A 26,154-nucleotide genomic window follows, 5' to 3' on the forward strand; every position below is an offset into this window, starting at 1 on the left:
ATAGAATTGGAATCCTTGCTTGGTTCATTCCTTTGACTAATATTTATAAAATAATTACAAATAAATATTCATATAATTAAGGTCCTAACTAGGTAATTGAAATACAATCAAATTGCGATTTTCACAAGATTTTAGGGATAGAATATGGTAACAGAAGTCTTCGAACAATTAGTGAAAATATCCGGAATTTGGTGACGAGAAGGTATATGGAGAACCCGAACTTGACCACGTGCCACTTTCTCCCGAACAAAGTGAATATCCATTTCAATATGCATTGTGCATTGATCCTTAATGGGTAAGGATACCCGTGAGTAATGTGGTTTAAATGGGACAAGTACAGATAATGAAAAAATAAACAGGTAAGAGTTTGGGATTGAGATTTGCCCTACCCGCAGATATCCTACATGTTGCCAAGTATTAACGGGCACAAAAGTTTGGACAATATCCTCAAAAGTTCGATTTGTCTCAATAAAATCATTTATGTTTGCTTTTGTCCTAATAAAGTCACTTTGATCGTTTTTCAGTTATCCTTTTGTTGAAATTGCTGACATGGCATCTCAACGTCACATCATCGTCATCATGCATATTAAAAAAAATTGTAACTACACATTTTAATTGGTAATCGATATGCCACATGGGTTAATTTATAGTTAAAATTTTAATTAAATCTTTATTTACTTGAGTTAATTTGTGGATTTTTTTAGGGTAAATAATTATAAGGTCCTTGTATTTTTACTTAACTCGCAAGTATGTCCATCATGTTATTATAAGGTCTTTAGGTTTTAGCTTAATGAGCTCTGTAGTCCCTTTATTTATTTTTATACATGAAAGTATAAAATTGCTTTTGACTATTAGTTTTCAAATTTTGATACAGAATCCGCTAGTCAAATCCGCTAACACAAAAGATAATTAGCTAACAACTAATGTAATTAGCTACATCTAATTGTCAAATAAGACCAATTTATATTAAAACTAATTTTAAATCCTTGCAATACAAAGATTGTTTTTTATTATTTTTAATAAAGGTATATTTTCATTTATAATGCTACATATTACTCATTTATTCTATTCAAATAATATTACCTATTTAATTTGGAAATTGTTAAAAACTATCATTTAAATTTAAAAAAATATAATTTTTTTAATTAGAAGCTGAAGACGGAAATCATTAGCAGACATCCCAATCAGATTGGGATCCTTGAGATGGACCGAGCCTAAATATTATTAAAGAATGATTGCAATAAACAAAACAGAACATTAACCAAAACGAAATAAATCTCTACCTATAGCATTGTCCCTAATTAGCAGAGAACAAAAATTGGGGTTGGAGTCCCATCATTGCAAACCCAAGATAAGACGTCCGAAATTAGCGAGTGCATCAGATTTAGACTCATTAAATCTACACATCATAATGCTTTGGATCTCCATCATAGATTTATAATGAGTCTAGATCTAACAGTTAATGATCAAAATCATTTGGTCATTCAGGATACATGTGAACACCACTGACATACATCATATGTTTCGTAATAGAATAATAGCATAATCTTTTTAAGCATTCAAGTTTTTACTAATTGCAAAATAGTAATCGAATGAACAAATGCAGTGACGGATTCAGGATTTGAGGGAGGGGGGGCAAAACACTACGTAACAAAAATTTAGAAAAAAAAATGCAAAATTGTTCAATTTTTTAGACAAAATTGTGACAAAAGCACATTGAACACGCTTAGTAAATCAAAAATCAATTGGGATAAATTATTAAGCTGCATGTTATACATATGTTTAACAAACCCCTAGTTCGCATGTATTATGTGTAGGGTTGTAATCGAGCCGAGCTGAGCTTTGCCCTTGCTCATGCTCGGCTTGTTAGAAAATTGACAAGCTTGAACTTGAGCTCAATATTTTGTTTCTGAGTTGTTCGTTTATTTGTTTACGAGGTTTGCTTGCAAGCATCTTGTTAATTATGTTCATGAACTCTGCTCGCAAATAACTCATTAATTATGTCCATTTAAAATCTCTTCAACACAAAACTACACAATTTTGAAACCTACAAACCTACGTATTTTTACATTTCCCTCTTTATAAAAAGACTATTACTAAAAAAAATCGAATCAAACTTAGTCACGAGCTTGTTCAAGAACACTATAATTGAAATGGTTCATGAACTTATTACTGAACCTATAACTGAGCCTGTCTGCGAACTTTCGAGCCAAGTTTCACCATGCTCAACCTTACTTCATTTATAAATCGAGCCAAACATGGTTCATGATATTTATAATTCTCTCAATCCCATAATGTCATTCTTCCAACCCTTAACGTCTAAAATAGTGCAATTACATCCCTAACGTCTGCAGTCAAGAGCAATTTTACCCATAACATCGACAAGTTAGGTCAATTTTTGAATATTGTCATCTACACTTCACTTGTCAATCATTTTACCATCATTAGTAACATATCACAAACATATGAGTAGACGTGAAATTTTATTAAAAAATAAATATATTGTCTATATTTCGTCGAATTTATAAATATTTATTTTCAATTTTATTATTAAATCACTAAAAAAAATATGAAATATCTCTTTAGAATTAACTGATATGTGCAAATTGATGTAGAATAAGAAATAAAATATTTGTGTTTTATAATAATGTTTCAAATTGACCTAACTTGCCAATGTTAATGATAAAATTACTCTTAGCTGTGAACGTTATGGGTAAAATTGCACCATTTTATATGTTAAGAGTAAAATTGCTCATAGTTGTAAACGTTGTGAGCATTTTTTACCTTATCCCTTTTATAATTTCTTTATTGATTAATTTAAAACATGTCCACATTAGACATTTTAAATCCGAACAACAGTTTAATATAATTTTACCAAACACTAATAATTAAATATCTAATAACTAACAATTTACTGCAAATACAAATATCTAACAACGACAATAACAATCTATATATAATATAAAACAGTAACGATGGAGCTGAGGTGTCGACTCCTCGATTTTTGTTGATTAAAAATAAAAATATTTATATACCTTTTTTCTTTAACTTTTATTAACATTAATAAACAAATATTGCCAACCAAAATATTAGATTTAAGATGATGAATATCAAAAAGAATCCGAAATTGATAGTATACAAAATACAAAATAGAAAAGTAATTATCAATATCATCTGGTGTACCCACATTGTAATTTTAGTTGGAAAATTAATAGGTTCCTCCGAATATAAAATTAAATAATTAAAATAAGGTTGTTTTTTTCAAATTAAATAATCAAGATAAGGTTGTTTTTTTTAGTGAAAATCTATTTCTTAATTACTATTTGTCTATTGGATAAAGAACTCCAAACAATAATCCTGCGAATTGGTGGTTGAGCAAGATTTCAATTTCAATTAAAATTCATGTAGTTGATAAAATATTATTTTTTGAGGATAAGCATGGATGGCAGGTGATAATGTGATCTTATTTTTAATATCTGGCTTATTCGATTTTATTCTCTCTTTCTTTTGAAGACTTCTTTTCCAACTGGTACTCTATCTCATTATATTTTGATCCGTTTCTATTGTAATTTTCTCAAATCAGATTCACCAATAAATATCATTCTATCGAGATGATATTATTAGATGAAAAGGTAATTTTTTTTATTTTATATTTAATTTTTCATTTAAATTCATGAATTTTGATTTTTATTTTATTAAATATTTTATAGGATACAACAATTGAGGCAAAAATTAAACCAGACTTATTTATGAAATTTGACAAATTCTTGGAAGAGCACAAAACATATGTTTTTTAGTACTTCAATGTTGCAAAAAATAATGGAGACTACAAAGCAACCAAACATTCATTTAAACTGAATTTTTTGTACAAAACATGTGTCACGAAACATGAATATACAACTATTAAAAAGAATTTGTTTGATTTCACGCCAATTGAAGATATCATGTCCAATTCTATCGATCAAGCATTTTTAGCTGGTAAGTATGTAATTTATTAATGTTATATTATTATCTAATTATAGCTTTTGAAAACATTTATATTTTGGTGTAGATGTAATCGAAGAGGTAAAACAAATTCAAGATATTGTAGAAACTAAAGGAGATGAAAAGATTGGCTATAGACTCTCTTTTACATTGTTAGATGCCGGGTGAGTTAAAATATATATATATATATATATATATATCTTATATTTAATTTTTTTTTTTTAATTCTACCATAAACATATTTTTTCTCTACATGTAGAGAAAATCGAATCAATTGTACTATATGGGATGACTTTGCTCTAGACTTAAAAGCCTATATTACTACGGCTAATCCTCCATATGTGATTATTCTGCAGCATGCCAAGATTAAAAAGTTTGGAGGTAAAATAATCTTATTATAGCTTATTATAATTTTTGCATTATATATGTTTCTATATATATATATTTCGAAACCTAATTAAATAAGTAACGATAGAGCTGAGGTGTCAACTCCTCAATTTTTGTTGATTAAAAATAATATTTTTTTTTCCATTTTTGCTGACATTAATAAAAGATATTGATATTTTGCTTGAAATCAGATTTAGTATCACGAATGGAATATATGATCAATATCCAACTCTATGATCAATATCCAACTCTATTTAAACTACCTTTTTAAATAATTGTAAAATATGCTACAAATAATGCCAGGATATGATTATCATTATCCAACTCTATTTAAACTACTTTTTTAATTAATTTTAAAATATGAAAATAATAATAATAATAATAATGTTAATGTTGAATAACTAATAATGCCGTGAAATTAGAAGAATGCAGACTTTAACTCCAAACTCTCTATCTCTTCACAACTCCTTCTACGACTTGAACTCCAACTCCTATTTAAATGAGTTTAAAGTTTTTGGTAATTTAATGTGAAAATGTTATTTTGCATTGTTAATTTTATTAGTTTTTGTTCTCTTTCAGATAAATTCTAGGGTTTCTTCATGTCTCTTTCCCCTTCTGATGCACGGTATGTATAATAATGTTGCTCTAAATATTATAAATCTATCTTCTGTGTGTTGATTTTGTTTATTGAGCTGATTTTTTAGAAAAATATACATATTATTGTTGGGTCAATTTTGATGTATAAATAGTGATCATCAGAAACATAAAATTAATAGAAAAAACAGATAATAATGAATTAGAGTCCATCAGTTCTTACATTTGTCTATATTTAGTGGAGCAAATCATGACAAGCAGATAGTTAAAAATTGGAAAATTGATTTGTATACTGGAGTAGATTATGATGATATTCGAATATATATAAAAATGTGAAAACTGATATTTGAATTCTAACCACCGTTATAATGACATCATTATACATAAAATTTTAGTTTTCAAATATCAGTCTACTGTTTTATAATGATTTTTCTAGAAACATAAAATTTTCTTAAAAACTTATTTAGATTATAATGATTTTTCCAGAAACATTACAGTTCATTAACTAAGTTCAGGCCTATCTCAAGACAACTACGATGACATATTTATTTATGATCACTCCATTGTTATTTTTTTCTTTAATTAATATGTAGCTTTATTAAACTCAGAATCTCTTATAATAACACATGTCTCTTAATATATTCCCAAGATCTCTTAATTTAGTTTATCTTGACATTGGAGTGATCATAAATTCATTTTGTTTGTTTTTGCAGGATGATTATGACGTAATGGCCAAATTTTACTTTGATGCTTCATATCATGGATAGTTGTTAAACTGAGATTTAAGCTATATTAGATATTTAACATTTTGTGTTTTTATATATATCATCTTCTAAACTTATAAAAGAGGTAAATTTTATAAATTTTATTCCAATTTTACTTTTATTGGATTTTGCAATTTCTAATGGTAGAGCTAGACATCAAATTTAACTATGTATTAGTGATTATTATTTTTAGTTTTAATGTTTTAAGCAATCTGTCATTTTGTAATACATGTTTGTTTTTATAATGAACACTTTTAATGCTCCATTGAAGAAAATTTAGAAATCTCTAACGCTGCAGCTATTTTATTTACGTTGTTTTGAAAATTCCACTTTATTTTTCAATTTATGGAGATAGCTTAATTATTAAATTAAAGGCTGTACAACAACATAGTATAATATCAACTTTGTAAATGCTAATATATTGTTGTAATTTCCATTCTTTGTGGTCCATTTTAGTTACTTCTTTGGATAAAAAAAAATAGTATATACACTTTGCTTTGAGGGAGAGATTAGTGTCGTTTTGCTTCAGATCATATCCTTTACAGGTATGGTCATTAATCATTGATTCTGTTATGGATACGGTCTTTATTTAACTTTTCCGTCGAGTTTGGGCTACATGCATCGTTAGGAGACGTGGACAAATAAAAATAAGAGTTCATTGAGTAGGATAGATTTTCATTAAAATCGCCAACTCTCCCAAACTTGACCGAAAAGTTAAATAAAAGCCAATTCCATAATGAAATTAATGATTAATCGCTCAACATGGAAAAAATAATTGATTAAAAGTTTGATCCTTAAAACATGTAAACTCAGGAGCTTAATTATACTTTTTGCCTTTATTAAAACCATGCAATTGTGATGACTTTTATTCTTTACCAAATCTTATTGACTCCTAGATTTGTTACAGCTTGTGCTGTGACAAATGTAAAAAGTGTACAATATATGCTGAATTTTTTTATCGTAATAATATTTTTTTTAGCTTCATTTTTTTTTTTTTTTGGTAGAAATTTTTTAGCTTCATTAGTTAAACTAATATAACATATTATTTAAAAAAAACATATAAAAAAAATAATAGAATTTAATTTAAAAAGTATTTTTATGTTATTAATTTTAATTATTAAATTATAATAAATTTTTAATATTTAAATGTTAAAGATGAATCCGTGCATCGCACGGGCCAAAAACTAGTTATTAGCTAACATCTGAACCAAATAGCCTCTTATTATAAACTCCATTTTGAAATTAAACCTTCAGAAATCCTCTTCATTTTTTACGTGCATCAATATTATAAATGTATATAAGAAATTATACTTATAATTTTAAATTTACAAATATGACTTATTTATTTATTATTATTATTATTATTACTGTTTTCTCTACGTTTTCATTTTCATATTCTATTTTTTTTTATGAAATAATTTTTTTTATTCTAACTTTTATTTGTTATTATTCAGTATCAATTTATATTTATGTTTAATTCGTATGAAATACAAAGTGAGCTGGATGTTCTATAAGGCCGTGAAAAGCTAACAGACTAATTAAGACCCGACAAATAATAAAGCAGCTCATTATCAGTGTTATGAAAATTAGACTTGTACACGGATCTGGGTATCCGCCCGACCACCTAGACCCGTGTCATTTGAACTCGGTTTGGATAATTAAAGTTGATTTTTAGCTCAGTCCAGTCAAATCCATTAAAGCCCGCCTATTTTTTAGGACGAACTTGGGATAGATAAAAATTTCCGGTCCGGGCCAGTCCAGTCCAGTCCAGTCCGTTTATTAATACTAGCTAATGAATTTATATATTAAATGTTTATTTTTAAGTATAAATTTTAGTTTTTATAATTAAAAATCATATAAATACTTTTAGGTGGGTTTATATGGATTGGACTTGAGATTTGATTTTTAAGCACAAACCCAACCCGGCCCGAGCCCGCCTAAATTAATAACGGACTGAGCTGAGCTTGGGTTGAATATTTTCAAAATCACTTTTTCTAAAGCTTTCTCTCTATAAAAATTCATTGTCTCCCCTAACCAAACAAAACCTAAATGATCTCAAAACGAAAATTTTCAAGAATTAAAGTTTCTTAGAATATCATTAAATCTTCAAAAAAATTTTATTTTGAGACCATCAACGGTTGTTTTGAGACGTTAAGTGGTCACTGGTATTAAAACGTATAAAGTTCAGTGGTCATTACCGTTAAGAATTGAAGTTCAATGACCACAATATTAAAATAGGTAAAGTGCAGTGACCATAGGTGTAATTTATCCTTAATTTTCGGTAAAAAAAGAAAAGTTATTTGTATGGATGTGATTACAAGGGTTGATCTAACGGTACACATGCATTCATACATACAGGTTGTACTTTAGAAAATCTAAAGTGAACTGTGATTTCTTAAAATAATAATAATAATATATATATATATATATATATATGGACGGTGACAGCTTTTAGCTAAAACTAGTTTTCTCCGCCGTTGCATCATCGTAGCTTCCTTCTTTTACTCCAAGCCTTCAAATGGTTCAGAAAGTTATAATCAGTCTATACCTAAACGAAATATTGCAGAATAGAATTCTTCAAAGCAAGTTTTGTTCCTGGGGAGAGAGATATATACTTGAGCTATCTCGCAAAGAAGAATGGGATCGGCGTGGGAATGACCGGGCCAATTATCCTAAATGAACAGAGAGAGAAAGATGTCAAACACTTCAATTTTCAGGTTTCTTTCTCACTGGATCTATATGGTTTTTCAATTTCCATTTCTTTTCTATTTTCTCTGTTACTGGATCTATATTACCTGTTTAATTTCTTTTCTATATGGCTTATATTACCTGTTTAATTTCTTTTCTCGTTTAACGTCCATTCATATCAATTGCTTTACATGTCTCCAAAACTTGTTTAATTAGAAATCCATTCATATCAATTGCTTTACATGTCTCCAAAACCTGTTTCATTAGAAATCCATTCATATCAATTGCTTTACTATGTCTCCAAAACCTGTTTCATTAGAAAACACTCTAACTACAAGACTCTGACTCTGTTTTTCTTCCCACTTCCGCTTGCACTTGCACTTGCTCTTGACTCTCCTGACTCTTCCCCTTTAACCTTCTCCAGCTCCTCGATAACATCGTCCATTGTTGCTGGACGAGCCTGGGAATTGCATTTATACATTTCATTGCAAGTTTAGTTATCTTAATAGCCTCCCCATCAGTACATCCCTCTTTCAAATTTTTTTGAACAGCATGTCCTTGTCTTCTTTGTTCCCCTTTGGCTCTTACCACGATGTCATCACTGTCTTTACTTGATTTTGCCCTTTTTCCTTTTACTCCAGCCTTCTTCCCCCGAAACCTGAACCTATTTCTTTGTTTCCTGCTCGCATAATAAGTTGCAGCACAACCATTCCAAAAGTATATAGGTCTGCCTGCTGCCCTACTGGTTTACCTTCTGCAAAAGTAGAAAGTAAAAATAAAAATTAGAAACATAAACAGAAAGCACGTAACAAATAAAGATGAATCTTTATAAAATAAACATAAAACTAAAGATAGAATGAGATGAGAGTGTATCCTCTTGTGAATGCTTCGCACGCATTAATTCTCCCAAGCGAGCCGAAGTAACAAAACTTTATTACTGTCTCCTCCTTATTCACCAAAATGTTGTCTGGTTTTAAGTCACCGTATATTCTATCTCCGTTGCCGTGCGAATGGATATACTTCAATGCACTGGCTATTTGCTTAATTGCACTCAGTATTTTGTTCCATCCAAAACCTGTAAAAGTTGTAATGTAATTAAAACTAAATTAAGAGACTTAGCTAAAATTGAATTAAAAAATAAAATTGGGACGCTCGAGTTACCTCTGTGCACGTCTGACAAACATTTTGGAAGATATTCCGTTACTAAAAAATATTTTTCCTCATCCGCAGCATACCCGATAAGCCTTAAAATGTGGGGGTGGTGAGCAGCAATCAAGAAGCCCGTCTCAACCTGGATACAAAATAGATTGAGATTTTGATGGTGCACAAAAAGAGAATGATAAAATGTGTAATTGGAAAACAGAATACTACCAAATCAAATCAAATTAACCAAACCAGTGGAGGTAATTAGAAAATGGAAGTTTGAAAGTCTTTTTGAATTTTAAAATCAGGATAGGAACTGTTGCTAGTATAGTTAGTGGAAGCTGTTTTTTTTTTTTGTTGTTTCTTCTCTTATTTGTTTAGTTGAGAAAGAACAGAGTAGAGTACATCATTGACGACGAGGGTTGGGACAAGTCTAATAAAGCTTACATGCATTTTAATGGTTTTATTTTTTTTTTCTGAAAGAGAAGTGTAAAATTATAGAATACAATCCGTTGCTTCTTGCTTTAGAAAGATTGCTCTTGCTTTACTCTTCCATACTTGATTCTGTAACCAATGAGTCTAAGGTAAGCGGGGGCTCCTTTACCCTTATGAAGATCGTTCTTCGCTAGCTTATGGCGGTTTTATCAGGCCAATAAAAAGGGGGCTAAGCCTATCAAGCCAATAAAAGGGGGCTAAGCCCCACCCACCTGTGCTAATGCCATCCACAGTTCAAGGTAACTAGTTAGTGCGGCGTAAGGAGTCTTATTTGTGCTTGTCGGGGTAACAACTATTTATTGGAAGTTTGCTACTTACTTAGAGAAAGAAGTTCCTTCCCTTACTATATATTACACACAGGCTTCCTCTATCCCTTCGAGCGGGGTAACGAACGCTACGCCCCTTAGGTGCCTAAGCCTCCTGATCCTACTCTTGCGCTAAGTCTTTGTCTCAATGACTGTTAAATCTCTTCCTTGGCTTAGTATAACTCCTCAAGAGATTTCTATACATTCCTCTAGCTCTTCTTTAACAGAAGCTATAGACTGCGCCATGCTCTTAATATTATGACGAATTTATATCCTGGTCCTGTCTTTGACTGAATTCCATCCTGCTTCGAGTTCACCGATGATGTTCGGAGCAAGATCTATTTATTTGGGTAAGAAGGGAAAGTCCTTTCCCGTGGCCTACTCGGGCGTCTTCAAACCTTATATAAGTCAATCTTAGGCAGTGCTAAATCTATCTTACCTACGCTACGCCAGAAACAAACCTTTGGAACGTAGCAGAGAAAAGGCTTGGATAGCTCTTTAGATAGTCCGAGAGGCGGGGTTAGAGAAGAGATAGGCTTTCTCACTTTTCTTACTTACTGGGTAAACGGCCTTCTGTTCTGGTCTGGGGCTAGGATCGATCAATACACTAAGTGCCCGGTCTTCAATCGATTGCACCGTCTTTCTCAAGTAATTAAGAGATGATGTGTGGAGTCTTCTTTCTTGCTGGGCTCAATAGTATGTTTCATAAATCAATTTCTTGCTTACAGAAATTCGCTTTTGGCTCTTCTCGGAAAGGTCTGGGCTAATGGGGTCTGCTTTTCAAATGTAAAACCTACCGAAATGGCTCTGGCTTTATTCACAGGAAAATTAGGTGAAATTAGGTTTGGAGAGGAACGAAGTAGCTCGGTCAATATGATCCAATTGCTTATATAAACGGAGAAAGCGGGTCCGATCCGAACCCACCTTCACCCAAGAGGAGATCTCCTTCCCTACAGAGACGGAAGATGGGACAAGAGTAGAGAATCCTACCGGGAAGAAATACTGGGTTTTTTTTCAGAAACTACTTCGTGAAGTGCCATCCAACACGCCTTTAAATTAGGATCTTTTCAGAGGGGTTACTGAGGGTGAAATAAAGGATGTTCTCTTCTCTCTAAAGGATAACAAGGCACCAGGCCCGGATGGATATAGTGCTCTATTCTTTAAGAAGGCGCGGTGTATTGTTGGGAACGATGCGGTGAGGTGATGTTACGTGCCCGCGAATAGGATCTCGTCACAGGTCGAATTCCCTTGTTGCTCATGTTCTTCGTGGAACCTATTTTGAAAACTCGATAGCGATTTGTGAGAGATCGCTAAACTCCCTGTATCAATTTTTGATATGTAAAATTCTCTCCCGTTTATTAGATGAAAATCCCCTTTTATAGAGGTACAGTGATTCCTGATCAATAAGGTATCCTTTCCCAACTAGGATTCTACCCAAAGTAGGATTCTAACTGATAAATACTAAAGACATTCCTAAATAATAAAACTCCTAAATAACAAAAGGCTTTTAAATAATAATAAAAACAAAAGACTTTTAAATCTGCCTAATTAATAAAAGACTCCTAAATAATAAAGACTCTTAAGTAATAAAAATCACTAAATAATAGAACATAAAACCAACGATCACAACATTTCTTCCCTCTTCGAAGAGAGCTTGTCCGCAAGCTCGAATTTAGGAAGGAATTCATATTTGTCATCCTCCTTCATCCTCCGGTTCGTCCATCAAAAGGCAGAAGAGTTTCTTACACTTATGTCTTGGTGAGTAAAGTTCATCGCAATTAAAACACAACCCTCGAGCCCTACGGTCTTCCATTTCAGTTTGGGACAGCCTTTTGATTGGAGGCAGAGTGTTGTTACTCATGTTTGATGTTGTTGAGGTTTACTCGCACAAGTCTTTTGATCATTGACGTTGGTTTGAATCGAGGGTGACTTGAGCCCCTTTGGGACTACCCATGAAGAATTAGCTTGCCCCATGCTTAATCCTTGGCTGATTAACAACTTCCTCTCAAAAGCCCTGGCGAAATTCATGGCAGTAACCAGATTTGGAGGATTTTGCATCTCCACATCCATCCTTAAGGTTTCAGATAACCCAGCAGTAAAGAAGTCAACTTGTTGTTCAGCTCTCACAGACACAACTCTCGCCAGAAGGGTTTGAAATTGTTCTTGGTACTCTTCCACCGTTCCCGTTTGTTGGAGGTTAGTTAATTCACCCAATGGATTACTGATCAATGGTGCCCCAAAACGCAGCAAACAATAGGACTTGAACTGGTCCCAAGTGAGTCCGGGCTCCTCTTGTTCGAGTCGGTAGTACCATAATTGTGCTTCTCCTGTCATGTGAAAAGCAGCTAACCCTACCTTCTCTCTTTCATCTGTATTTTGATTGCTGAAAAATTGCTCACAGCGGTACAACCACCCTAAAGGATCCTCCTTTCCGTTGTAAGAGGGAAACTGAAGTCGGGTATATTTTGGAACGGTGGTTGAATTTCGGCCACCGTAATGACCTGTTGTCTCTGATTCTTTGCTTCCAGTTGCAGCTCCACCTTCAGGTTCCTTTCCTTTTCCCAAAACGTGTAACTCCAACATACGTTGGATTCCTTTCATGCCTTCTTTTAACTCTCGCAACTCATGGCTAAATCACCCATGACGATAGGCTCTGATACCAATTTGTTACGTGCCCGCGAGTAGGATCTCGTTAGAGGTCTGTTCACCGGAAAATTCCTTCGAATTCCCTTGTTGCACCTGTTCTTCGTGGAACCTATTTTGAAAACTCGATAGCGATTTGTGAGAGATCGCTAAACTCCCCGTATCAATTTTTGATATGTAAAATTCTCTCCCGTTTATTAGATGAAAATCCCCTTTTATAGAGGTACAGTGATTCCTGATCAATAAGGTATCCTTTCCCAACTAGGATTCTACCCAAAGTAGGATTCTAACTGATAAATACTAAAGACATTCCTAAATAACAAAAGACTTTTACATAATTATTAAAACAAGTAAATCTGCCTAATTAATAAAAGACTCCTAAATAATAAAGACTCTTAAGTAATAAAAATCACTAAATAATAGAACATAAAACCAACGATCACAACAGGTGAGGGCTCTTAAGTCTTTTCTTTGCTTTAGGATGCTTGCTGAGGGAGGTCAATGCAACCGCAATGGCACTGATACCCAAGGTACCAAACCCTACCAAATTATAGGCCTCTATCTTGTTGCAATACCATTTCAAAATGCATTTCCAAGATTATTGCCAATACCTTGAAGGTAAGCATCAAATGACATTTGTTGAGGAAAAGAGAATTGGGGACAACGTTCTGCTTGCCCAGGAATTTTTAAGGAATTACCGACCCCGGTGTGCTCTCAAGGTTGATTTAATGAAAGCTTATGATACAGCGAGATGGGACTTCCTTGTAGCAGTTTTGAGAACAATTTGGTTTCCGGAGCCAGTGGTCAATATATGGGAGTGCATCTCTACAACCAGGTTTTCTTTTATGATTAATGGTGAGTTGAATGGCTTCTTCCCTGGAGGCGGAGGATTAAGGCAAGGGGACCCAATGTCCCCCTATATCTCTTTGTGTTGGCCATGGAAGCATTTTCAGGACTAATGAATAACATGGTATCCGAAGGAAAATGAAAGTTCCATTGGAAGTGCAACAAGGAAAAGATATCCCACTTGTGCTTTGCTGATGATCCCCTTATTTCATTTCTGTAAAGGTGAAATCCACTCTGTCTCCTGTCTTGCTCAGTCCTTAAGGTGTTTAGTCTCTGGACTTTCTACTAACCCTGACAAGAGCGACGTGTTCATGTGTGGGAGAGAAGATGTTGGGGTTGCTTGGATATAATCCAGGTTGTCCTCTGGTTAGGTATCTTGGTGTGCCACTGATCTCTTCCAGACTCAAAGGATCCGACTGCAGAGCTCTAGTGGACAAAATCATTGCCAGAGCGAAGAGTTGAACTTGTGGAGCCCCCTTTCTTATGCTGTGGTGAAGACTATTCTATTTGCCATCCAGGTTTACTGGTCTTCTATATTTATCCTTCCCAAGGCACTGATCAAGGGATTTAGGTGAAGAACTCTATATGAGCAAAGAAGAAGAAAGAGAGAGAGAAGGGAAGAAAGCGGAAAGCAGAGATTGGGTGGAGTTTTTTTTTATTGGGGTTTTGGGACAGAAACGACTGCTAGTCTTGCTTGAGGGAGAAGATGAGAGAGATCAAAGAGAGATTTTCTGGCGAGGCACCTGTGACAGCCGAACGGGACAGGAGAATGACGTTATATGGAGGATTAATGAAGAAGATCGATCAGGGAGACGCCATGGAAAATCAGTATATTTTACTACAAACGAAAAAAATGATCACATTTCTATAATTGCCCTGTCTCACATTTCTAAAATTATCACATTTCTATAGAGACAAGTCCACTAAGCAAAAGCACAGTTCATTCATGGTTCACAGGCAATAGAATTTTTCTATTCTATACAGACCGTCGGAGATTAATATAAGATCTATGATTGAGCCGTAACTTTATAGAGTTAAAGGCTCAATCATAGATCTTATATTAATCTCCGACATAGACATCACTACACATAAAAATAGAAATACCGCATATTGTGTTCGTGTTTGTTGCAGGTTCCCCATATATTTTTTTATGGCCACCTGTTGTCCATTAATGTTCCCTTTGTAGACCTCGGAAAAGCTTCCGAATGCAATCCGCTCTTCGAAGTTATTTGCGAACGCAGTAATCTCCTCAATTGTATGTTGCATTTTGTAATTTTCTACAATCAAAGACAATAGAATAATTTCATTTCTATGTGGTAATATATGAATATTATTTTTTTCATTCATGATCTTATTAAGTATAGTTTTGTAATGGCAGGCATTATAAAAGAAGCAGCTAAAGTACATAAAGATTCAGAAGCAGTTTTAGTTTTGCAATCATTATAAAATACAAGGAAGAAGCAGCTATCTATATCTCTATACAATGGCAGGCATTATAAAAGAAAGATTCAGGAAGAAGCAGTTTTAGTTTTGCAATACAAGGAAGAATTATCTATACCTGATAGAGGAAGAAGCAGCAGCTATATGATTCTTTAACAAAGAAGCAGCTGATTATTTCTAAGTTTATGCGCAAGAATGGAGAAGGTTTAACAAAGAAGCAGCTGATTATTTCTAAGTTTATGCGCAAGAATGGAGAAGGTAAAGAAAGGAGACTCTAAATGTAAATCTAACCTAACAAAGGTGTATTGTGCAAAACACAATTTTATTTGTTTTATATTATTATTAATTTATATTAAAATTAGTTTTATATTTATTTTTATTTTTAGGGTTGAGGTGTAAAAATACCCCAAACATTTCGGGTTAGGAGCAATTTTACCTCTAACGTCTAAAATTGTGCAATTTTACCCTTAACGCCAACATCAATTTTTACCATAACGTTGATAATTTGGATCAATTTTATCCCTATTATAAAACATATGTATTTTTGTTCTCTATTCTACGCTAATTGCATATCAATTCGTTCTTTAAAAAAAAAAAGATTTCATGTTTTTTATAATTTAATAATATAATTGGAGATTAATATTTATAAATTCGGTGAATTTTAAAAGGGATAAGGTAACAAAATAGGTCTATTGGTTTTTGGGAAAGTATCAATTTAGGCTCCAAGTACAAAATAACACTAATATAGGTTTAATGTTTAGAAAAATGTACCAATTTAGGTCTCGATAACGGAACGTGATATGTTATTCACATTATTCTGTTATCTTCTATCAACGTATATAGAGAGAGAAATCAGAATTTAACGGCGAAATATAAATAATGTATTTTTTAAATGTTAAACATATATTAGTGCTATTTTGTACGTGAGGCCTAAACTGATACTTTCCCAAAAATCATAGGCATATTCGGACTAAATGTGACATAATGCTAAAATATTTGGGCTTTTTGATATTTTAGTTTTTTTTTTTTTTGAAACATGATATTTTAGTTAATCGAATGAAAACAAGAAGTTGCTAAAATTCAATAACGCTAATTGGAAAATAAATCCAATATGTGAGTGTTTGTGTAATTTTTCCTTTGTTTTATTACATTATTATTGATAAATTTGAATACACATAAATTTTATAATTAAATATGGAATAAGTTTTATAACTTAATTAGTTAGGTGCATCAGCTTTTTATTTCTGAGTTTTATTAAGAAAATATAGTATCATAACTTATAAATTGTAATAGTATAATACAAATATTTGTGAGTAAATTGCGGACCATGCCTGCTTAAGGTGGGCTTTTATAATAAATCTTAAGCCCAATCCACAATTGATGGGTAGTTTCGAGTTTGGCCAGGCCGGACTAAATAAAAAGTTAGTCTGGCCAAGCCCGTCCCATTGTCTATGGGTCTATGTCGGTTTCTTCCCTCTTCGAAGAGAGCTTGTCCGCAAGCTCGAATTTAGGAAGGAATTCATATTTGTCATCCTCCCTCATCCTCTGGTTCGTCCATCAAAAGGCAGAAGAGTTTCTTACACTTATGTCTTGGTGAGTAAAGTTCATCGCAATTAAACACAGCCCTCGAGCTCTACGGTCTGCCATTTCGGTTTGGGACAGCCTTTTGATTGGAGGCAGAGTGTTGTTACTCATGTTTGATGTTGTTGAGGTTTACTCGCACAAGTCTTTTGATCATTGACGTTGGTTTGAATCGAGGGTGACTTGAGCCCCTTTGGGACTACCCATGAAGAATTAGCTTGCCCCATGCTTAATCCTTGGCTGATTAACAACTTTCTCTCAAAAGCCCTGGCGAAATTCATGGCAGTAACCAGATTTGGAGGATTTTGCATCTCCACATCCATCCTTAAGGTTTCAGATAACCCAGCAGTAAAGAAGTCAACTTGTTGTTCAGCCCTCACAGACACAACCCTCGCTAGAAGGGTTTGAAATTGTTCTTGGTACTCTTCCACCGTTCCCGTTTGTTGGAGGTTAGTTAATTCACCCAATGGATTACTGATCAATGGTGGCCCAAAACGCAGCAAACAATAGGACTTGAACTGGTCCCAAGTGAGTCCGGGCTCCTCTTGTTCGAGTCGGTAGTACCATAATTGTGCTTCTCCTGTCATGTGAAAAGCAGCTAACCCTACCTTCTCTCTTTCATCTGTATTTTGATTGCTGAAAAATTGCTCACAGCGGTACAACCACCCTAAAGGATCCTCCTTTCCGTTGTAAGAGGGAAACTGAAGTCGGGTATATTTTGGAATGGTGGTTGAATTTCGGCCATCGTAATGACCTGTTGTCTCTCATTCTTTGCTTCCAGTTGCAGCTCCACCTTCAGGTTCCTTTCCTTTTCCCAAAACGTGTAACTCCAACATACGTTGGATTCCTTTCATGCCTTCTTTTAACTCTCGCAACTCGTGGCTAAATTTTTTATCAGATTCGGTTAGCCGACGATCCAGATCCTGAACCTTGGCCGTCCATTGCTCAAAATCACCCATGACGATATGCTCTGATACCAATTTGTTACGTGCCCACGAGTAGGATCTCGTCACAGGTCTGTTCACCGGAAAATTCCTTCGAATTCCCTTGTTGCACCTGTTCTTCGTGGAACCTATTTTGAAAACTCGATTGCGATTTGTGAGAGATCGCTAAAGTCCCTGTATCAATTTTTGATATGTAAAATTCTCTCCCGTTTATTAGATGAAAATCCCCTTTTATAGAGGTACAGTGATTCTTGATCAATAAGGTATCATTTCCCAACTAGGATTCTAACTGATAAATACTAAAGACATTCCTAAATAATAAAACTCCTAAATAATAAAACTCCTAAATAACAAGACTTTTAAATAATAATAAAAACAAGTAAATCTGCCTAATTAATAAAAGACTCCTAAATAATAAAGACTCTTAAGTAATAAAAATCACTAAATAATAGAACATAAAACCAACGATCACAACATGTGAGGGCTCTTAAGTCTTTCTTTGCTTTAAGATGCTTGCTGAGGGAGGTCAATGCAACCGCAATGGCACTGATACCCAAGGTACCAAACCCTACCAAATTATAGGCCTCTATCTTCTTGCAATACCATTTCAAAATGCATTTCCAAGATTGTTGCCAATACCTTGAAGGTAAGCATCAAATGACATTTGTTGAGGAAAGGAGAATTGGGGACAACGTTCTGCTTGCCCAGGAATTTTTAAGGAATTACCGACCCCGGTGTGCTCTCAAGGTTGATTTAATGAAAGCTTATGATACAGCGAGATGGGACTTCCTTGTAGCAGTTTTGAGAACAATTTGGTTTCCGGAGCCAGTGGTCAATTGGATATGGGAGTGCATCTCTACAACCAGGTTTTCTTTTATGATTAATGGTATGATTAATGGTGAGTTGAATGGCTTCTTCCCTGGAGGCGGAGGATTAAGGCAAGGGGACCCAATGTCCCCCTATCTCTCTTTGTGTTGGCCATGGAAGCATTTTCAGGACTAATGAATAACATGGTATCCGAAGGAAAATGAAAGTTCCATTGGAAGTGCAACAAGGAAAAGAAATCCCACTTGTGCTTTGCTGATGATCCCCTTATTTCATTTCTGTAAAGGTGAAATCCACTATGTCTCCTGTCTTGCTTAGTCCTTAAGGTGTTTAGTGATAGAGAATGGTATAACCTAGTGGCAGGAAGGTTCTAGAAGGGGTGCCCTGTATAGGGCAAATGGTATTTTAGGTATAAGCAGTAGTATTTAAGAGGAAAGGGTTTAGGAAGCCAGGGAGATAGTTTATTGATTGTTTGTGGATGCTTTAGCAAAGGGAGCTTTTCTCCTGGGGGATAGAACATTAGTTCTAGCCATTTGTCTTTGTTATCTTTGTTGATCTTGTATTCATTCTTCTATATTTCAATATATCAGTATTTAACTTTAGTTCTATATCCGGTTTCTATCATTGGTCTGACCTGCCGGATGTATTAGACCGGCGCCATGGAAAATACAGAAGCTACTGATAGATTTGTGAGGAGTTGTGAGAAAATAACGGAAACTCATCGAAGGGACCCATAGCGTGTAATCCACCTGTTCTTGACACGGGTCAGGATGAAAGTAATATACAACAAGTTCTCTCTGTTTTAGGTACGTAGAAACAGAGCAAAAATTGCAACGGGGACCTTATCATTTACCTCAAAAGAATTGGGAAGATGGTAGCTATGAAAGAGAATATGATGTGGGCAACGTTCTTTGTAGGAACACTGAAATGGATGATGGCCATCACTGTAATTTGGCGAGGATGGATCTGGAAAAAATGGGAGGTGAGGGTGTTACATATGCTAGGAAAAGGAAGTCCAAGGACTGAAATTGTTATTATTTCTTTTATCACTACATGCCAAGGAATTCTGTTAATTCCTATTTTGTCTTTTCTGTAAGTTGCCAGCTGGCAAATCTGTTGTAACACTCATGATCTCAACTTGGACAGCTGTATATAAGATCATGCTTTCTTCATGGGAATTAATGAATGAAGAATATTATTCTCTATTTCCTTCCTACCACTTCTTCTTCTTATTCCTAATCTCTCTGTCTCTTCTTCCCTAACTTCTATCAACAGAAATTCATAGTCGTAACATTGGTATCAGAGAACTCGGTTCTCCGGTCGAACTTTTATGGTAAAGCAACAAGCAAAATTCACTCGAGCTACTACAAAATTCATGGATTCTCTAGAAAACCGTCTTAAGGAGCTCACCGATTTGATTAATAATCGCGATGAGAGGACGGCTGAGAAATTAGAGAAGATCGGCGCTAAACAGGATGATCATCCAGCTCTTAACAGAGCAAGCGTAGATCCGGCGAGATCAATGCGATTCTCAGCGAGCGATGGAGGAGAAGCTCCATAATACTATATCGACCTTAGTGAAGATTATCCAGACTGCTCCGTTACCGGAAACCACCGTCTCACCGTCCCGCTCTGTTCCACTGTCTTACAACCAACATTCCGACAAGGGAATTCTTGGTAGCACTCCTGTTCTGCTGACCGACGAATCTTCTCGCATTGAGAAACCAACCGTCCTTAACAAGCTTCTTCCTCGATGTGATCTGCCTGCGTTTGATGGAAGCGAAGTGGATCTATGGTTAAGCAAGTGTCTCAAGTATTTTGAGATTTTTGAAGTTGCAGAAGAGAGGAAGGTGGTGCTAGCTGGACTGTATTTCCAAGGACGTGCAGAGAAATGGTATAGGAATTGGATTTTGTCCAATCCTGGGGTATCCTGGAAGGAATTCACGGTGGAGGTTGAAAAACGATTCCAAGAAACTGTGATAGAGGATGTAGTGCAAGTATTGTCGCAATTGAAGCAGGCTAAGCTTAAAATGGAGAAGGTACATCCTAATCACACTGAATCTTACTATGTATCTAGTTTTTTGACTGGATTGAAACCTGAAATTCGCTCAGTTGTTAGACCTTCTGAACCTGCTACCCTTTATTCAGCCATTAAGCATGCTAAGTATCAGGAATTACATCTGAACGATGTGATGGAGGTAGTTAAATCAAAATCAACTTTCAAATCGCCATATCCTTCCAAAACCTGGATCAATTCGAATACCTCCAACACCAAACCTTATTCCAACCCATCCTAAACACCTAAACCTACTGAAACTAGAACAATTCCACCAAATAATAGCCAATCAACCACTAAACGCACCCCTGGAATATGTTGGACGCATGGAGATAAATATTTCCCAGGTCACAAATGCACTAATAAGAAGCTTAATGCAATTAGTGGTGAAGAGGAAGATGATATGCAGGAAATGGATCCAACTGAAGCTCCTAGTGATGAAATTCACAAGGAGGACATGATAGAGGAAGGGCAACAGATCACTGTGTCTATTAATGCATTGGATGGGGGTATGACCAGTGGCACCTTAAAACTCAAGGGCACCTTAGAGAAGAAGCCAATCATGATATTGATTGGCAGTGGCAGCACTCATAGTTTTGTGGACAGAAAGGTGGCTCAGGAGCTGAGATTACCATTGATGAAAGTGAATCATGTAGCTGTTACAGTTGCAGATGGCAGACAACTGACAGTTAACTTTAAATGTCAAGGTTGCAGCTGGACTATGAATCACAACAGGTTTACTTTCAATTTTCGAGTTATTGAATTGGGAGATTATGATATATTACTTGGTTCTGATTGGAGGCGTAGGCATACACCAGTCACCTTCGATTTTGATAACAATCGATTGCTAGTTCACCAAGGTAAGAAGGAGATTGAATTGAAAGGGCTGAAGGAGGATGCATCTCTTAAGATGATGTCTCTAAAGTCTATGAATAAAATGCTCACTAAGGGTTGGAAGGTCATTTCATCCACCCTGTTCCTCATTACCATGAATACTATTACCCCTGAACCAGAAAATTCAGAAACCAAACACCTACCTAAAGTACCAGCCGATTACTTACCACTGCTTAACCAGTACTAACATTTGTTCCATCCCCCTACTACTTTACCTCCTGTCAGAACTCATGACCATCATATACCCCTTAAACCACAAACTGAGCCTATCAATGTAAGACCCTTTTGATATTCATACCATAAAAAAAATGAGATTGAGAAGCAGATTGCAGAAATGTTGACAAGTGGTGTTATTCAACCCAGCCAGAGCCCTTATGCCTCTCCAGTCCTTTTAGTTAAAAAGAAAGAAGGCACTTGGAGGTTCTGCATTAACTATAGAGAACTTAATAAAGCTACAATGAAGGATAAGTTTCCAATTCCTCTTATACAAGAGCTGATAGATGAGTTAAAAGGGGCTAAGGTGTTTACGAAGTTGGATTTGAGACCTGGTTACCATCAGATACGAATGAGACTTGAAGATGTTCAGAAAACTGCATTCAAAACTCACTCTGGACATTATGAGTTCCTGGTTATGCCATTTGGGCTAACTAATGCACCAGCCACATTTCAGTCTCTTATGAATACAATATTTCAGCCTTACTTGAGGAAGTTTGTACTTGTGTGTTTTTGATGATATTTTAATCTTCAGCCCTAGTGAGGAAGCTCATCAAGACCACTTAGCTCAGATTTTTCAAATTCTAGAGGATCATCCACTCTATGCTAAAGGGTCTAAATGTGAGATTGCTGTTTCCTCTGTCTCCTATTTGGGTCACATAATCTCAGCAGAGGGTGTTGCTACTGACCCAGCCAAGATATTTGCTATGACTAACTGGCCTTTGCCTGGGAAAATTACAAAACTAGGTCAAATGGGAGGCCCATTTACATATTTAACCCATTTACTCAACCTATTACATATCTAGACTCATTTTGTGTGACTTTCCCTTAATACCCCCAATATTTACGCGCGGCTCGCCCCATCCCGTCTGACTTCGCATATTCCATACTATGCGAAGTCTGCGAAGTAAATGTTTGGGTTTGCTTGATGAATTTAGTTCGCATATGCGAAGCCTGGATGTGTTTTGAAGCTAATTCGCGAAGTGGTATATAACAAAAAAGGGCAAACAACAACGGATTCTAACATTAAAATCATAACATTATCAAAATTTACAACAAAATTGCCGCAATAACAACATTAAAATCACAACAACAACAAAAATTACAACAAGATTGCCACAATAAACTCCTAACAAATCACTTCATAATACATAGGCTACTATTCACTAAGATTGCCACAATAAACTCCTAACAAATCACTTCATTATACATAGGCTACTTTTCACTACAGATGGATGGATGTCTCACGACACATAGGCGCTTATTAACCACTGAGGAATGGACATGTTCCACGGTGTAGACTTTTATTTACCACTGATGGTTGGAAGTCCAGGCATTTTTGAATGGATGTCTCTCATGGCACCCTAACACACCAGCTTCCAGGAATGAATATTACGTATTCAACCACCTTCAGAAAAATTTAATCGTGTTAGTCAGAAAAAATGAAGATTTGGCTTCGCGAAACGATGATTCGCTAAGTATGCGAACATAAATGTGCAAGGAAGATGGTGATTTTACTTAGCGAAACAATTATTTCGCGACATCCGCGAGGAGGAATGTGACGCTCTGACTTTGCGAAAGAATGATTTCGCGGAGTCTGCGAGGAAAAATGTGACGCTCTGATTTCGCGAAACGATGATTTTGCGGAGTCTGCGAGAGAAATTTATCGAATTACCTCGCAAACTTCGCGTAATCAGCGTTTCGCGAAGTGAAATCGAAAAATTTCTCCCCGAAGACCTCGTGATAACCGCATATGCTAAGTGAATTTATGGGGAAAACGCAGAAAAAACAGTATATACTTACATTTTTTTATGAACCCAATATGATAAACTGAGAAAAACGATGAAAATAACGTAGAACCACCATTTCTTCGAACGAGCAGGAAATGGAAGATGAAGAACCATGACTTCGTTTTCTAGGATTAGGAAGTTGCAAAATCAAGAGAGGAAGAAGAGAAATTCATTGTGATTTGGAGAAATGAAGCAGATTTCGTGCAATTTAAAGGAAGATAGGAAGATCAAAAGTCTTAGAATCATTAATGGAGGAGCTGCCACCGTTTCGCGCAACCAAGGAGAAGAGGGGAGAGAACGTTCGCGTAAGGGAGGAAGTGGGAAGGTTAGGGGTATTAAGGGAAAGTCACACAAAATGAGTCTAGATATGTAGTAGGTTGAGTAAATTGGTTAAATATGTAAATGGGCCTCCCATTTGACCTAGTTTTGTAATTTTCCCCCTTTGCCTACTACTCTCAAGGGACTTAGAGGATTCCTGGGGTTAACAGGCTATTATAGACGGTTCATCAAGGGTTATGGACATATCTGTAAACCTCTCACCGACTTGCTCAAGAAGGATCAATTCAATTGGAATGACTCAACTACATTGGCTTTTCAAGCACTGAAGAAATTGATGACTGAGGCACCTGTTTTGGCTCTACTAGATTTCCAACAACCCTTTGTTCTAGAGTGTGATGCTAGTGGAACTGGAATAGGAGCAGTATTGATGCAACATGGTAAGCCTATCTGTTTCCTCTCTAAAAGTTTGAGCCCTAGAAATCAAGCCTTGTCAGCTTATGAAAGGGAATTGTTAGCAATACTTCATGCCTGCTCCACATGGAGGCATTATTTAGAGAATTCTCCATTTGTTATTAAAACAGATCATGAGAGTATTAAACACTTACTTGAGCAGAAACTTCATACATACTTACAACATAAAGGGCATCTCTAAGTTATTGGGTTTAGAGTATACCATTCAATACAAGAAGGGAGCCGAAAATAGAGTTGCAGATGCTCTATCTAGGCAGACGGAGGCTGCTGGTTCTCTTTTAGCTATTTCAGTAGTTGTGCCTACTTGGCTAGAGGAAGTTCAGGCCTCTTATGCTGGTGACAGTGCTGCAACCAAGCTGTTACAGCAGCTCATGATTCAACCCACGCAAGATCCTAACTATTCTCTGCAGCAAGGCGTTATCAGGTACAAGCAGAGAATTTACATTGGCAGTAATACTGACCTCAGGAGTAGGGTACTACAAACTTGTCACAATTCTTCCATTGGGGGTCATTCAGGGGTTAAGGCCACTTTGACTCGCTTACAATATACTTTCTATTGGCCCAAGATGATTGAAGAGGTCACTAAATGGATATCTGCTTGTGAAGTTTGCCTTCGATGCAAGGTTGATCTCTCAGCATATCCTGGCCTACTTCAGCCCCTCCCCATTCCTCACGACGCTTGGCAGGACATATCCTTGGATTTCATTGAAAAATTACCCAAGTCCAGTGGGTTTGACACTATCCTAGTGGTGGTAGATAGATTCACTAAAGTGGGCCATTTTATTCCTTTGTCTCATCCTTTTAATGCAGCGGTTGTGGCTAAGGCTTTTCTAGATAATGTGTTCAAGCATCATGGAATGCCAAGAACTATTACTTCTGACAGAGACAAGATATTTACTGGGGCGTTTTGGAAGGAGCTTATGAAGTTATTAGGCACCAAACTGCAATTTAGCAATGCTTATCATCCTCAGACAGATGGCCAGACTGAGCGACTTAATCAGTGCCTGGAAAATTATTTGCGCAGCATGTGTTTTATAACTCCTAAGAAGTGGTCTGAATGGTTATGCTTAGCTGAGTATTGGTACAACACTAGTTATCATAGTGTCTTTAAGATGAGCCCTCATCAAGCTCTTTATGGTATTCCCCCTCAACTACCTATGGTACCTCATATTGCTACTTCTGTGGCTGCAGTGGAAGACTTCTTAAGTCAGCGCGAGCACATGAGTTCCTACCTTCGCGATTGTTTGGCATCCTCTCAGAACCGCATGAAACAAGTAGCTGACAGAAAAAGGTCTGACAGAAATTTTCAAGTGGGAGATATGGTTTATCTTAAATTACAGCCCTACAGGCAAACCACGGTGGCTCTTCGTGCCTCTCTCAAACTCTCAGCTAAATACTATGGCCCCTTTCTTGTAGAAGAACGCATTGGTCAGGTTGCTTACAAGCTGCAACTTCCTCCCAATTGCAAAATACACCCTGTGTTCCATGTTTCTCTCCTTAAGAAACACATTTCACCTACTATTCCTACCCTTACTACCCTACCACCCATCATAGATGCTGAATGGGTTATCCTTCCCAAAAAAGTGCTAAACACCCGCACTGCCCTCATTGGTGACATTGCTGTCAAACAGTTGCTTATTCTATGGACTGGTTATTCTGCTGTGGATGCTACTTGGGAGGATGAACTCACTATCAGTCAACAGTTTTCGGAATTTTATCATTCTTGGGGACAAGAATGTTCTCAAGGGGGAGGTATTGTTACATATGCTAGGAAAAGGAAGTCCAAGGACTGAAATTGTTATTATTTCTTTT

Source organism: Euphorbia lathyris, chromosome 8, assembly GCF_963576675.1.
Source record: "Euphorbia lathyris chromosome 8, ddEupLath1.1, whole genome shotgun sequence".
In the NCBI taxonomy this organism is placed as follows: domain Eukaryota; kingdom Viridiplantae; phylum Streptophyta; class Magnoliopsida; order Malpighiales; family Euphorbiaceae; genus Euphorbia; species Euphorbia lathyris.